This window comes from Athene noctua, chromosome 6, assembly GCF_965140245.1.
Source record: "Athene noctua chromosome 6, bAthNoc1.hap1.1, whole genome shotgun sequence".
Classification (NCBI taxonomy): domain Eukaryota; kingdom Metazoa; phylum Chordata; class Aves; order Strigiformes; family Strigidae; genus Athene; species Athene noctua.
In genome coordinates, this window is record NC_134042.1 from 31,150,806 (window position 1) to 31,167,393 (window position 16,588).

Below are 16,588 nucleotides of genomic sequence, written 5' to 3' on the forward strand. Positions count from 1 at the left end.
GGCTTTATTTATTTGTTTTTTCCCCCTCATACATGAGAATAATGTGGCTGCAACAGCAGCCATTAAAACCAATGTGCTGGTCAGTAAGGGTACAAGGAAACACCAAATGGTAATCCTCACAGGTGGTGGCATATATCCTTTATTCTATTCTCTCTGTAGGGGTGAGGAGTTGATTCAGTCCCATTTTTGTATATTATTGAGCATCTTGCTTGCTACTTGCTGACCTACTACAGTGCAGTTAAATACCATCCTGAAAGCTTGGTTTAATGGTAGACTTAGAATTTATTTTGCTTTAACATGACCACGTTAGGGAATGTTTACAGCAGATGTATTACCTTTCTGACACATTATCCCATCTTCGATAGCTAGAACTTGAAGGAGATTAGTACTATCTCTCCTCATACACAGCTGAAGGAGGTGGAAATCCTTGAAACCTACAGAATTCTGGAGCTCGGAAATTTGTATGTGTTCTCTTGCATGGTCGTATTTGCAACATTGTACTTCAATCCATATAAAAGACTTATACAGCTGATGTAGACACAGAGCAGCTTTGTTATCATACTACAAATCCAACAAACCAATAAATGGCAGAGAAGATATGTCACATCTACCATTAATTTCTAGATTACAGAAAATAATTGAAAAATATTGAGACTGACCACATTTTTTCATGTCTGTGATGACTTTACAGATGCAGATCCTTTACATGTTGAGAAAAATTCCTACTAATTCCTTCTGTCCTTTTAAATGGGAGTTGTTTCATGTTCTGTCTTTAAATATCTCTGATATTCCTATTCTGTTTTAAATAGCTGTTGTTTTGTTAAACTGGAAGATCCTTATTTTCTGTGATGAGGGAAGTAATCACAGTTTGTGAAGAACTTTGAGGTGAAAGGAATTATTATAGAAACAGATGAAAGAGACAACTGCATTTAGCTTCCAACACTTTTAATCACAAAAGTTTCATCATATTCTTTGAGAAATTATATAATCAGTTACTTACCCCACACCTCAAAGATTTTGCAACAAAAGTCATCATGCTAGAAAACATCCTTTTCTTTCAAATTGTGCTTTGTTTTTCTAAGAAGCCACATATATAGGCCACACTTCTTAGTTGCTTAATTCTTCCAAATGTGGCAACATATCAAAGCAAGTAAACAATCACAAACATTCAAAGTTAAAATCCTGATACTGATAACAGAAGCAAAGGCAGATATTTACCTGGAGATATAGATGAAGTTTGAGGGTTGCCAGGAGGCATGTGAAATTTGAAGGCTGTTGCTAATTCTTTAGTAAGATCTGGGAAAGTACCACTTCTATCTCTTGCTTAAACACAGGGAATGATTCTTCTGCTTATCTTGTAAGAAAATTGTATGGAAAAATAGCTTTCATCACCAGAATATGTGGAGTTGATAGACCTGAACTATGGTCTTCCACTGACTCAGTTCTACCCATGCAGTTTTCACATTCCGCTAGTGAAACACTGAAGTATTGAAAGTCCATTGTTTAACCTTGTATTTAAATCACATCTGAAAGCTTGTTAATGAAGCACAAACTAGAATTTGTTCTTGTTATTTTGCCTCTAGAATTGTTAGGAAACTGTATGAGTAATAAATACTTCCTAAAAGTTTTTTTAGATCTGTATCATTAAAATGCACTACATTAGAACATACAAGTTTAACAGAAACTCGGAAATATTTCACCTTCTGGAGTGTCTGCATCATATTGCAATTGTAGACTACATAATCGTGTATTTTTTTGTTCATGCCTGGTGTTTCTGTATACCCAGCCTGTTCTTCATGGTTACATACAGGGAATGTTGATGACTAGAAAATCACGGAAAAGTTCTGAAAAATGCTTAAGACCATCCTTTTGAATATGATCCAAATACGAGTTCTGTGTTTCTGACCATTCCAGTAAACAGAGTTACTGATGTATAATACCAGTATAGACTGGAGAGAATGAAGCTATAAAAATTTAGGTGTGAAATAAATCTGAAGTCCAGACCAAATCCCTAAAGATCACTCTTTAATATATATTTTAAAAAGGGGAAAATAATGATTCTTTATAAGAAAAAACAAAACCATCTTAGAATTACAGAAAAAAAAGTCTAGATACATAAGCAAAATTACCTTAGAATATTTCTTCCTACACCTCCTATACTCCCTTCCTTAACATTTCCTATAAGATATCAGCAGTTCTTAAAGCAAGAGGTAACAATTTAAAAAACCACCACTGATCTTCACGGAATTGTTTCAGGAAATGTACTTACATACATTGCAGACATTTGTCTCAGCTCAGTGACTTTGTATCTTTGTTTTCGTGTGATTAAGAAAATTCTCACACGGAGCCTTGGTACTGTTTAGTTTAAAATCTTTCTGGTTTTCAGTTTTTCTATATAAAAATTAAAACTGCCCTTTAGAACGGGAATATAAGTGCTCTTTTTGTTGTTGTTCTTTTTATTTTTGCAATTGTGTTCAACACTTGGAATGTAATTTTTGTGGGTATTTTTTAAAATAAATGAATACAGCTAATGTGTGGTTGGGGGGAGGGGGGGTATACTAGAAAAATATCCTTCATATTTTTACTGCTAATGAGTTAACTGCAGCTGAATATCATTGTCTTAATATTCTGGATACAGTTGCAAAAGCCTTCAGTATTTTATAGCTCACAGTATTTCATAATATTCCATATGTAGAATTTCCCTTCTATGTGTTCCTATAGCAGGGGATGGAATTCTTAATATACTACCATTTGGGCACCTTCTAGGGTAATGTAAAACTTACAATGTCAAACTGCAAGTAGACTGACTGTGGTTACAAGAAAAAGTGAAACAAATGTGCTAGACATAATGTGATTGACAAAAACAACTTTGCTACTGAAAGAAAGCTTTAGAATGTTTAGAGAGGTAGATTTCTGTTTACAAAAATTTGTACCATTTTTAACAAAAAAGTAATGTGCATGGTGGAAATATAAGTGCTAATAAGAGTTTAGCAATAGTAAGTAAGGTCTTATTGTGAAGGTACATTGAAACAAAGGTAGAGTTATGCCTTGAAGTTATCCATTCCGTTAGCTTACTCTGAGATCAATAAAGAAAATATATTTCCTGTCTTAGCCTTTTGATACTAAAAGTTTCCTGCTAAGAGTCACTGGATATTTGAATCAGAGAAACTGTCCAAAGAAATAAATGTTTTACCTCAGTTTTCAAGGTGATAATTGTAGAAAGAAATATATTGAGAAAGCTGAAATTGGTAGAAAGGATTTTATAAAATCAACACCTTGATATGATAAGAACACAAGGAAGCAGTGTTAGACAGTCAGTTGGGAATGAAGTAGGACTGACTACAAGAAGCTAATCCAGGAGTTCACTACGTGTACAAATATTTTGCTCTCTATCTCTTCTTTTAATCAATGTAATGTAACACAGCAGAGTGGGACCAGTCCTGGAGATTCCTGGAATGTGTGGCAGAGAACTTCCTGACACAGCTGGTGACTGAACCGATCAAAGAAGGTGCCCTGTTGGATTTCCTCTTTGTGAACAGAGAAGGACTGGTGGATGATGTGGCGGCTGGAGGCCGACTAGGGCAGTGATTGTGAAATAATAGAGTTCTCTATTCCTAGAGACGCCAGGAGAAGGGGCAGCAGAACTGACATCCTGGACTTCCAAAGGGCTGACTTTGACTTGTTTCGGCACCTGCTTGACAGGATCCCTTGGGAGAGAGTCCTGAAGGGTATAGGGGTCCAGGAAGACTGGACATTCTTTAAGAAGGAACAGGAAGGAAACATTCTTTAATGACACAGGAGCAGGCAGTCCCCAGGTGTTGTAAGATAAACCAGCAGCAGAGAAGGCCACCCTGGCTGAACAGGGAGCTTTGGCTGCAACTGAGGGAGAAAAGGAGAGTTTACGGCCTTTGGAAGAAGGGGCTAGCCACACACAGTGATTACAGAGATGCTGTGAGGCTATGCAGGGCGGAAATCAGGAGGTCTAAAGCCCAGCTAGAAATTAATCTTCAGCAGTCAAAGAAAACAAGAAATGTTTCTATAAGTAGGTCAACAGCAAAAGAAAGACCAGGGAGAGCTCCATTCCCTGCTAGACACAGGAGGAAACATGGCAATTAGTGATGAGGAAAAGGCTGAGGTGCTTAATGCCTTCTTTGCCTCAGTCTTTAATAACAAGACTAGTTGTACTGAGGGAATCCAGCTTCCTCAGCCAGAGACAGAGACTGGGAGAACAACACCACCCTCCAGTCCAGGAGGACATAGTGACATACACAAGTCTATGGGACTGAGGGTGCTGAAGGAGCTGGCTGGGGTGCTCGCCAAGCCGCTTTCTATCATTTACCAGCAGTCCTGGCTGACTGGGGAGGTCGCAACAGATTGGAGATTGGCCAATGTGACACCCATATATAAGAAGGGTCAGAAGGATGATCTGGGAAATTACAGCCCTGTCAGCTTGACTTTGGTGCCCAGGAAACTGATGGAGCAGCTCCTCCTGAGTGCCATCACACAAGACGTGTGGCACAACCAGATGCTCAGGCCCAGTCAGCATGGGTTTATGAAAGGCAGGTCCTGCCTGACAAACCTGATCTCCTACAACAGGGCGACCTGCTGATTGGATGAGGGAAAGGCTGTGGATGTAATTTACCTTGACTTTAGCAAGGCTTTTGACACTGTTTCCCACAGCATTCTCCTGGCAAAAATGACTGTTCGAGGTTTGGACAATCTCACACTTTGCTGGGTAAAAAAATGGCTGGATGGACGGGCCCAAAGAGTTGTGGTGAACGGAGTTAAATCTGGTTGGTGGCCGGTCACGAGTGGTGTCCCCCAGGGCTCGGTTTTGGGGCCACTCCTGTTTAACATCTTTTTTGATGATCTAGACGAGGGGATCGAGTGCACCCTCAGTCAGTTTGCAGATGACACCCAGCTGGGGGGGAGTGTTGATCTGCTCGAGGGTAGGGAGGCTCTGCAGAGAGACCTGGACAGGCTGGAGCCACGGGCTGAGGCCAACTGGAGGAGTTTCCATAAGGCCAAATGCCGGGGGCTGCCCTTGGGCCACAACAACCCCCAGCAGCGCTACAGGCTTGGGGAGGAGTGGCTGGAGAGCTGCCAGTCAGAGAGGGACCTGGGGGGGTTGATTGACAGCCGGCTGAACAGGAGCCAGCAGTGTGCCCAGGTGGCCAAGAAGGCCAATGGCATCCTGGCTTGTGTCAGCAACAGCGTGGCCAGCAGGGACAGGGAAGGGATCTGACCACTGTACTCGGCACTGGGGAGGCCGCCCCTCGATTCCTGTGTTCAGTTTTGGGCCCCTCACTACAAAAAAGGACATTGAATGACTCGAGCGTGTCCAGAGAAGGGCGACGAAGCTGGTGCAGGGTCTGGAGCACAGGTCGTATGGGGAGCGGCTGAGGGAACTGGGGGTGTTTAGTCTGGAGAAGAGGAGGCTGAGGGGAGACCTCATCGCCCTCTACAGCTCCCTGAAAGGAGGTTGCAAGAGCTAGGGATGAGTCTCTTTAACCAAGTAACAAGCGATAGGACAAGAGGTAATGGCCTCAAGTTGCACCCAGGAAGATTTAGACTGGATATTAGGAAGCATTTATTTACAGAATGGGTTGTTGGGCGTTGGAATGGGCTGCCCAGGGAGGTGGTGGAGTCCCCATCCCTGGAGGTGTTTAAGAGTTGGGTTGACATAGCGCTGAGGGATATGGTGTTGTTGGGAACTGTCAGTGTTAGGTTAATGGTTGGATTGGATGATCTTCAAGGTCTTTTCCAACCTGGATGATTCTGTGATTCTGTAACCTAATTATTTCTCACTAGTCTTTCTCTTCACTGTAGCTTCATAAATGATTAATCACTTACAATTATTAACTTGCCTCTCATAAACCGCACCAGTTAGATGCCTAGTTGCATTATCAGTGTTTTGAAGAGTAACATGCACATTATGAGAAACAGGACACCAGATTTAAGAGGTTCGTTTATTGACTTTATGTACTCTATATTACAAACGTGGTATTCTAGAATGTCGTACATATTACTGAATCCTTTATTACAAAACTACCTGAACTGCAGAGAAGAAAATTCTTTATGCTACAAACTGAAAGTGAGTAAGGTTAGGTCCACTCAGTACTAAGCTTAATAAGAGGTGACTGCAGTCCCACACAGTTAATCACGTAGAGAGGCCAAGAACTGAAATGTAAAGAGAAGCAGTTCATTAAGATTCTAGGAGAATCAACATCTCCTAATGCTTTAGGCCAGTGCCAAACTGTAGCTGATTTTGAATGTCATTCTTTCAATTTCCAGGAAAACTTGACAGATTAATTTTCTGAGTAAACTTTAGGTTTGATTTCTGTCTGTATTTGCTGCAATCTTGCATAAGAAGTAATTTCCTTTCAATTCTTCAAATTCCTCAGAAGCATGTATATGTATGTATAAATATATATACATATATATATATATGTAAAATAGAACACAACAGTTGACTCCTGAATTTGACTTACAAACCATTTGTTTTCATATCCCCCCCCCACACACACACACAAAAAAAAAAAAAGAAAAGCAAGCTTCAGGTCATGAAATGTCCTGAACTAATTAAAGATTTTTCTTTTATGAAGGATTCTACTAGTAAAATACAGATTCAAGACCTGAAACATGTCATTAGAGGTCAAACCTCTTCTATGTATTTTCTGTTTTAACTCCCATCTTCAAATTCTGAAAGAACTTAAACTCTGGTTACAATGATACCTACAGATTAATTACATATTCCAAATAAAAATGTTTGCTTTTCATCAGTTTTCAATTTTCTGTTTTCATTTTCACTTAACGACACAATCTACCTCTCTAAACCTTCTGCAGCTTTCTTTCAGTAGCAAAGTTGGTTTTGTCAATTCACTTTGTCTCATAACCACAATCTACTTGCAATTGTAAAGTAAAAAATTTAAGTTTTACGTTTTAAAAAGTGTAACAAAACTGGGAGAACAGAAACTCCTCATTCCCTTATCCCATATTTCTGTTATATGCCTTTATTAAGTACTATCCTCCTTTTTCTCAGATAAGAAATCATCATCTTCCTACACAGGTTGATAAATTTTCCCAAGATCTTACTCAGTCTCATTTTCTTCTCTGAACCTCAGCAATTTTTATAATAGATCAATCAGTAATATATATGACATTATAGAATAATATCATCTAGAGAAGATTTACCATTGATTTACTTAGTCCTTTATGCATTGTGCTTGATTTATTGCCTTCACATATATTTTAAGAAATATTCATTGAGTTGCGCACCTTGATACTAAGGTCCATTTGTGAGCTTCTCTAGTTAGTTTAGATCCTGCAAAAACATGACTATTCATAGCTTACATATTAATTTTAATAATATTGAATTTACCAATCATAAGCATAATTTGCCATGGAACGGATAATTTACTTCACTAGTTTGAATTCTTCAGTCTGTTCTTAAATTATTTTCTTTGGGCTTTATACATCTGTTTTATGTAATGTTATTGCTTACAGATACAGATGTCTAACTTACTTTCTAGTAAATTAATATGTCAGCAGTTCTAGACAGTACTTTACTTTGGAATTGAGGGAGTTTTTTGGCTTATCACTTTATTTAAATTCCTTGTTCTTTATGTTAGAACTACTACACTACTGTTTTAACAGGCTTCCTTCTCATTTTTCCAGTAATTATTTTTTTGTGATGGCTCTGTTAGTAGGAGTTTTATCCAGGGACTGGTAATCAGATGATGATCATGGGTAACATTGCCTGATGACTTAATCAAGGTCAAACCTTCTCATGGAATATTTTAGCTTCAACCCACAAGTTCCTTTGTTTTGAAGTTGAGCAATATTTTTTGGGAAAGGGTAGAATAAAGGCTGTGAACAAACATGGGGTAGAGTACAGTTGCAGTGGGAGCAGAATCATTGAAGTCATCTATATCTTATCATTAATAGGTCATACTCATGAGATACAACTGCCTAGTACATGCAACAGTAATATTAAATCTGTAAAAGGCCCTGGGCTTGAAACCAAGAAACAGAACAGAGAAATAAAAAAATGTGACATGGGAAGTGAAAGAATAAGAACAACATAGTGAACTATTTTTCATTTTGTAGACCAATAACTCTGTGCATCAAAATTAGTCATTCAAAAAATCTTGACACCCGCCCCCCCAAAAAAGATCCAACAAAAGCCCCAAAACAAAACCAAAATAAAAAACTAATGTACGACTTCATTAAATTTTAATGGAAATTATTTTGCAATTATGTTTTATTTTGCAAATCAAAGAAATTTCAGATAAAGAAAAAGGAGGTCTTAAGAACACAAAATATATTCTCTTCTGTGCCTATTATAAGAGTCTCCAGAGCAGCATCCAGAACTCTTTTGTACGTACTGATCTTTGTATATGATTGAACTTTGTGCCTCAGAATGATCCAGCATTCTTGTACTGGGTCTGGCTGGGATGGAGTTAGATTTCTTCATAGCAGTTTACTTGGTGCTTGGCATTTGGCTGAAACAGTGTTTGTAATACACCAAGGTTTTGGCTATTGTTAATCAGTGCTTGCACAGCATCAAAGCTTTCTCTCTTTCCCTCTCTACTATACCCTCTCCAATCCTCCCAGGGTGTCGGCTGGGAATGGGCGAGGGGTCATGAGGGGTCATAGCAGGGACAGCTGACCCAAATTGGCCAAAGGGACTTTCCAGACCGTATGACTTCATGCTCAGCAATAAAAGATCAGGAAAAGGAGAAGAAAGAAAGAACATTTATGGTTATGGCATTTGTCTTCCCAAGCAATCATTTATGCATGCTGAGGCCCTGCTTCTCAAGAGGTGGCTGGGCATCAGCCTGACAGTGGAAAGTAGTGAATGAATTCCTGTTTTGACTTCTCTTGCACACACAGCTTTTGTTTTCCCTCTTAAAATGTCATTATCTCAATTTATAAGTCTTCTATGCTTCCTTCTGTTTTCTCCCCATCCCATGGGAGAGGTGAATGAGTGAGAGGCTGGTTGGGTGTTTGACTGTTGGCTGCGGCCAAGCTACAACTGTTATCTACTCTTACTGGCAGACAGGCATTACTGAACAGCTGCAGCTAGGGTGAAAGATGAATACCAATTTACACCAATGACTGACTTGCTCTCCTCTATTTTTGTATCACTCAAGGCTACAAAAATTTACAAGTACTTTTCCTCCTAGGCAACTGGAAAAAATAAGGAGTAAGCTCTGTCTCCCTTAGCCACCTAAGTGACTTTGAGTAAGAGTCTTTATAATATGATTCCTCTCAGTTTGGGGAATGGATTATGAAACTGTAATTAGACCTGAGTAGGAAGTAGAAAAAAACCCCATATATGCTGTGTATGGCATTTTAGCCACCACATACCAATGGTTAGAACACTCTGTGAGGGAGATAAAACTGATTATCCTCAGGAAGGTGAATCAGATTTTCCAATCCTTCAGTAAATTCTAAGAATTAGTTATTTATGTAGTAAATTAACACAGACACCATTTAAGGGAAAGTAATCTCCATTCATGAAAAAACTGATGACACAAGATTATCTATGGATAAAGAATGCTTAATGAACAGAGCCCTAGAATGTTTTAGGCGGAGAAATATATTCTTTTCAGATTGTCTTTGGGCAGAACTAGCCATTTAGCTGCTCAGTTCTGTAAAGATTAGGACAAATGTAATCAAGCTTGGGAGGACCGTGTCATGCACTTAAACAATTCTAAAATTAAACTTTTCCCTTCCTTGAGAGATACTTGTACATCTAAGCTGAGATTTTTAGTTTGTTGTTTGATATCAGTTGCCCAAATCCATTCTTCAATTTGGCACTAACATGTTTTATTAGATGTATGACTTTGTGTGTAAATCAGCAACATTAAAACTTCCTGTAAATTAGGTCTTTAATTAATTCTAATGCTGGTATTTTACAGCACCTTCTTGGTGAGTATTGATGGTGAGTTTTCAATTCAGAAATAAATTTTAATTCTTTTTTTTTTTTTCTTTTTTCCAGATTTTCTTGATTCCTGTTGATCATAGCCTGCTAGCAATACAGCACTTGTATGGATACAAAAATAGGGAGAAAGGGCTATTCAGTCACCTCTAAAAAGCTTAAGATCAGAATGAATTTTATTGTCCAAAATGCCTGACACTCTGTTAGCTAAAGCAACAGTGACTATTTAGAACACTTATTAGCACAAGCTAAAGCTTTCTATGTGGTGCAGAAGAAACGAGTAATCATTGCCTATTTTTTTCCTTCATATGGATTTGAAGAGCTCCTCTGGTTCACATGGAAACTTCTATTCATGTAAAATAGACCTACCCAGGACTAATTCAGAAAGATTCTGCTGCATCCTCATCTCATCTCATTGGAGGACTCTGCACAGTATAAATAACTGTTTATTAATTCAGAATTTGACATTAAGAAAATCACAGATTGATCCATTTCAGTTCTATTGTTTAAGTAGATGGCATATGCTGGCAGCAAGAATGGAGGGCTGGAAAACACAGATTTCTGAAAATCTCATTCTCATTGTGATTTCTTGATCAGAAGTGTTAACAGATTCCAAGATACTAACTCTTGCTTGATGTTTTGCTGTTGTCCCACTTGTCCCTCAAGCCATCTTAATGAGAAGCAGTGTCAGGTTGACTAAATTGTATTCTGCCTTTCTACGCATAACTTCAATGCATCCTGCTGAGAATCACCTCACTAACACTTGAAAGAACTCTTCTAGCCTTAACCTGTTTCCTGGAGGCTTACAAGAGTTTTATTTCCTGTACAATAATCCTCACAAACACACTATCTGTCTACCCTTGGTAGTAAACTCATAGGGGACACATGAGAACCCAGTTGTGAAAGAGCATATAATGATATAACTGACAAACTGAATGGATTTGAGAAACAAAGAACTGTGGAAAGAACTGACACATGGAAAGTATCAGCTCCACCAGCTGCCATCTATGAAAACAATCTTGAGCTACAGGTTGTAAAATCAATAAAGAAAAACAGAGCAAAACCAACCATTGTGACAGCAAAAGCTACTTGCTTTTGAATGAAGAGGTAAAGTACCTTCTCTGTCATTTGTGACAAAAAAATCTATTCAGCAAAGCATATTTCACACCAGATTGACTTTAAGCATTGAAATCTCAAGGTCACTTTTTAATGATGAAAAATAAATTATGCTAGCATAACCTGGAGGAATCATGTAATGAGGAACTTTACTCATATTTTTCTGCAAAGTATTCTTTGTATATATCTGTATACATATTTCTTTGTATATTTTTGTATTCCTAGCTGGTGAATTTGCACCTAAAACTTTATATCCAAATCTTACTACCCTTTTTTTGGGAGGAAGATACTAACAAATTGAAAAGAACTCAAAGAAATGTAGAAAATTTAACAGAGAGCAGGGTGAACTGGTTTGTAATTAAGGGAATAATATCTGTACTTTAGACAAGGAGATTTGGAATCTTATGTGTTTACTGCATAAGGTTTTAAGATTAATAGATCCATTAGATCTTATCTACATCTATGTTTTTAGATAAAATATTTCACATGTGAATGATGCAGAAAACTCATCAGTCATGAGTGATATAGGAGGTATTTCTGCATTTGTACTGGCTTGGCGTGGATGAGTTAGAAATACAAAACAGTCTAGTTTCTTTCCAAAAAGTCACTGGTGTTGGAAAGTATCTAGATGTTTAGATATGTCAGATCCTCCAGAAATTAAATATTTTTAAAAACAAAAATGTGAAATATAGGATTTTTATCTTTTTCTTGAATATATGAATATATACTACTAGATGTGGATTCCTAGGACTTTAGTGAAACTATATTATTTTTAAAAGTATTTTTTACTACTAGGTTCAATACCTGGACATGACCCTACAGTGGTTGTTCAAGTCTGAACTCTACCTGATTTGGAGTGATCTGGAATGAAAGTTCTTGTATGATTTGGGTCTCTTTGGTCTTTGAACTTAAACATCTTATACACTCAGGAATACCTATGCATATTTATTTCACTTAAGGAAATGTTTAGTGTTAATTTTAATCTATAACAAAACACATTTTTAAATCTCAGATATTATTGTGCAACATAAACATCACTGCCCTCTTGAAAGTTTTCACCAAGCTGGTCAAATGAGCAAAACTACTCACATAAAAAGAGCAATACTTAAAAATAGAAGATACTTTGAAATAAATATAATTTGTAAAATGTTATTCAAATTTTTATTTCCTGTTGACCATTTAATTAGCTAGACAGGATGATGGGACATCTTGTCTAGACCATGCTTTTGTCAAGAAAGGTTGGACCAGATGATCCTTGAGGTCCCTTCTAACCTGATGCTCTATGATTCTACGATGTATTATGGACAATTTTCAACAACAAATGAGCACTATTTTATAAAGAAATATTTAACCAGTAAAACATAATCTAACATTATTTGTGAATGTCTTACATATTCCTTTTGATTCTGAACTACTAGATTAGAAACAACCTGGTTTAGAGATCTGAATGAGATTCAGGAAAAACCAGTTTTCTTGTTTTGTCACTGAATAGCATTTTAACCTTTGTCAAATTAATTCTCTTCTCAGTGCTGCTATTTCTGTTTTAAATGTAGGAAAGACAGTGACCTCATTAGTGTGGTTTGACCCACTAGTAAAAACCTGTAGCTATTATTCAGTGTTGTCATAAGGAATGTTTGGTGCAAGTATGATGTCTGCCTTTCTGCAGGAACTTGTTTTGAATGTGGCCTAAAATCCCTGTTCTGAAATAGATGATAAGTAAAAGAATTTACATTTTTTTAAGAACAGTTTTCAGAAGGGAGGAACAAAGTTATCTGCCTGTTCATTTCTAATGAAGTACATGAATTGTAATGCAGCTACTGTGAGTGGAGGGCAGTGTATTGGGAAACTATTATCAGTGGTTAAACTGTATCTGAGTGCACCATGCAAACTTTTTTAAAAAAATTATAACCTAAAGAACTTAATATTTTTTATTCAGGAACATAGACAAGTACCAGAAGTTACTTAAACATAATTAAAGATTAATAAACATGGAATAAAAGTACAAATATATCCTTCAAGCAGATTTGAGATAATATTTTGGCTTGACTTGATAAGAGGAAACTTAAAGGCTTTCACAGATTTCTTTTTTAGGATATCTATTGGCTTCCACTGACTGCAGAGAGAGGTTACATTACTAGAGTCAGAATAGGTATCTCACTTTTAGAAAGCAAAAATTAAATAAAGTGAATCTCACTTCCACCTACCTCATGTTTTAAAAAAATATAAGAATTTTGGAATTTCGTCTGCTGGTGCTCAAATTTCAACTTTCTGGGAAGAGAAAACAAGGAATGAGAAACTGTTTACACTTGCTTTAGAAGAGTTATACTGAAAGTGTAAAGCTTCATCTGCATTAAAAAACCCTAGCTGGTTTATGAACTGAAAGACTAGGTTTGATTGCATAGCAGTAAGATTATAGAACTAGAAGTGTGAGTTGAAGAGCCTGTTATCAAAACCTTTTTATCAGAGTGAGCTGTATTGTTATCTTTTTGGAATGGCATTTCATTGTGCCATAGTTGGAGAATTAGCATCACATTTAGAAGTATTGAATGATGTTTCTTTAATGAAAAATAAATACGTCATCCTTACATAAAAATTTTGCCTGCTTGAATCTTCTTTTCTTTCTGTTGTTGCTTAGGCACAAAGATTTAAATGTAGTGATGAAGAGGGGTCTGTTTTTTCCCCTCTGGTTTATTGTGGAAAAATTCTGTCCAGTGTAAAGGAACAGAATGTAAAGTACTTAACATAGCACCTCTAACACACTAGGAGAGGAAAATTACATTTAAAAAAATCACAGTAATTTCCACAGTGGGCAGTGGATGGGGAGGAAGAACACAAAAACTTTTCTTAAAGACTTTCCTCCTGTCTGTAATTTTATAAGCATATGGAGTTGCTAGATAGGTGGTTCCTCTTTAGGTGAGGGTGAAGATAATGATTTAATGGGTACCACTGAACTCTGAAAAGTTTTGTCTGAATATCCGATGCCAATCCCATTTCAGGGAATCTCAGTCTGTTCAGGTATAGAGAATTTTTCTGGAACAGTATTTGGCAGAGACAATGAGAAGTTTCTGAACACATTTAAAAATTAATTCCTTTATCCCAGTTACATTTAATACAGTTATGTCATAAAGTAATAATGATGATGCATAGCATGACAAGATCATTAACTTTATAATACTGCCTTGAGAATAAGAATTAATAATGCATATTATTTTAAGATGAGTAAACTGAAGCACCTATGTATTTCTTACACAGTGTATTAGAGAAAGTCATGTTAGATCTCTCAGAACTGTGATTTAATAATTAAATTGTTCTCCCAGATTCAACTAGGGAATTCCCAGAATGACATTAAAGAGGGAGCACTGTAATCCTTTGTGGACTTTCAAGAGTCCTATTAATTTTTTTATACATGTACTAGTTCAACAAAAGTGGGGATTTCCTGTTCTCAAACATCTATTCTTTACTTTTGATATCTAAATAGTCATCTCAATGACCCTGAGGCACATATTTTGTCTGCAGGAAGCTAGAATAAGTAATTTGTTTAAGACAGTTGACAGCAATGATAGATTCACATGGCTTTGAATTCCTTTAATCTTTTCCTGAATAGTAAACTGATTTAAAGGTTAAAGTCTGGGAAGATGGGTTTGGAATATAGCTACTCTGAAAAAATGTTTTGGGTTTGGACCCTGAAAATTTTTAGTTCAAAAGGGGGTTAATCACTTTTCATCTAGTCTGAATACGTTGTTACTTACATATTTAGGTCAATTTTTGACTACTTTTTTTTCACCAGGTAACTCCATTTAGCTTTGGAGCCAACTCTGAGTTAGAACAAGTACACTCAGTTCAGCTGAATTCATATATGTGGTGATCATTCCAGTGACCTTAGTGACTATTGATTTTACAGTGGATTCAGCTTGTTCAGATTTCCTTTAGAGTTCATATTTTCATCTGTTAAAACAAAATCTAGTTTAGTCAAATTTCATATGGGGGTGCACAGTAAGTTGGAAGGGGACACACAGCTGGGACAACTGACCCCAGGTGACCAAAGGGACATCCCAGACCATATGATGTCATGCTAGGGGAAGAAGGAAGGGGGGGACATTAAAAGTGATGGTGTTTGTCTTCCCAAGCAACCATTACGTATTATGGAGCCCAGCTTTCCTGGAGATGGCTGAGCACCTGCCTGCCAATGGGGAGTGGTGAATGAATCCTTGTTTTGCTTTGCCTGCGGATGGTAAGTGGTGAACAAATTCCTTGTTTTGCTTTGCTTGTGTACTCAACTTCTGCTTTGTCTGTTAAACTGTCTTTATCTTAACCCATGAGTTTTCTCACTTTTATCCTTCCCATTCTCAATCCCCATTCCACTGAGGGAAAGTGAGTGAGCAGCTGTGTAAGCCTTAGTTACGGTCTGAGGTTAACCCATGACATTCCACCACAAAGAAGCTTAATAAACAACAGCAGTTTCTCAGTCAAGTTTCAGAAGTATTTTTTTATAACTTGACAATAGCTGTAAAGTAATGTTTTGTATAGAAAGAACAGGTGGACCAGTTGTTTAATATGGGAAAATAATTCCATTTTATAACAGTTTGTCTTAAGCTTCAAAAGTATATTTTAATCTATTCATATTTAAAAATTTGAAAGCATGTAAGTCTCTTAAACTAATAGATATTTAAAATATACAGGATTTAATAGCATTTTATTAGACAGATTGATAAGATTTCAGGTCCAAATGTTTTTCATTACTTGGAGCCTAGAAAAAGATAAGTAAAATACTAAATCACAGGATACACATAAAATTAAAGATCCAAGCAAAACAGACAAAAGCAAGAGCACCCAGAATTAAAGTTTAAATTCCATTTTTCTGCAATTTTGTTTGACTGAGTTAGCATTGCCAAATCTCACTTGGTGGGAATTCTTTTGAAGTCTCTCAGTACTGCACTCAAACCCTTTACAGTATACTTCTTTTAGACATGTAAAATTTTTCTTAGTGTGTTAAAATCTCACTCATGTAAATAATTAGAGTTGAAGATCCCTGAGGGCATCTGAATTGTTGCAGTACATTTCCCTGAGAAAGACTCTGGAAGGGAGAATACTGAGTGTTTACATTTAAGTGTTTTCCATACAGAAAGATCCTTAAGTGACAGAACAGTTTAGCAAGACTGAACGGTCTTTCAGAACAGAAACTGCAGAATTAATTTGTTGAGTTCTTTTGAAGGCTTCTGAACTCACCCCCTCTCATACCTTCAATCCAGATTCCTTATTTTTTTAAATTCTTCACATGCCTGTGAGTATATTTTTCCTGTAAAACGCAAGATACACATCATTCAAGTAGTTATGAAAGACCTGTAATGCTTGACAGGCAGTGTAGTATCAGACAAAATTGCAAGAGTTATACATGGGTGATTCTTTACGTAGCACTAATTAGCACCACACTGAGACATCTGTATAACTCTCAATTTAGGCATTAGCCTGTTTGGCTCTGAGAGTTTTTTACCATGCTGCTTGGATTATTTTGAAATGGGTAATATG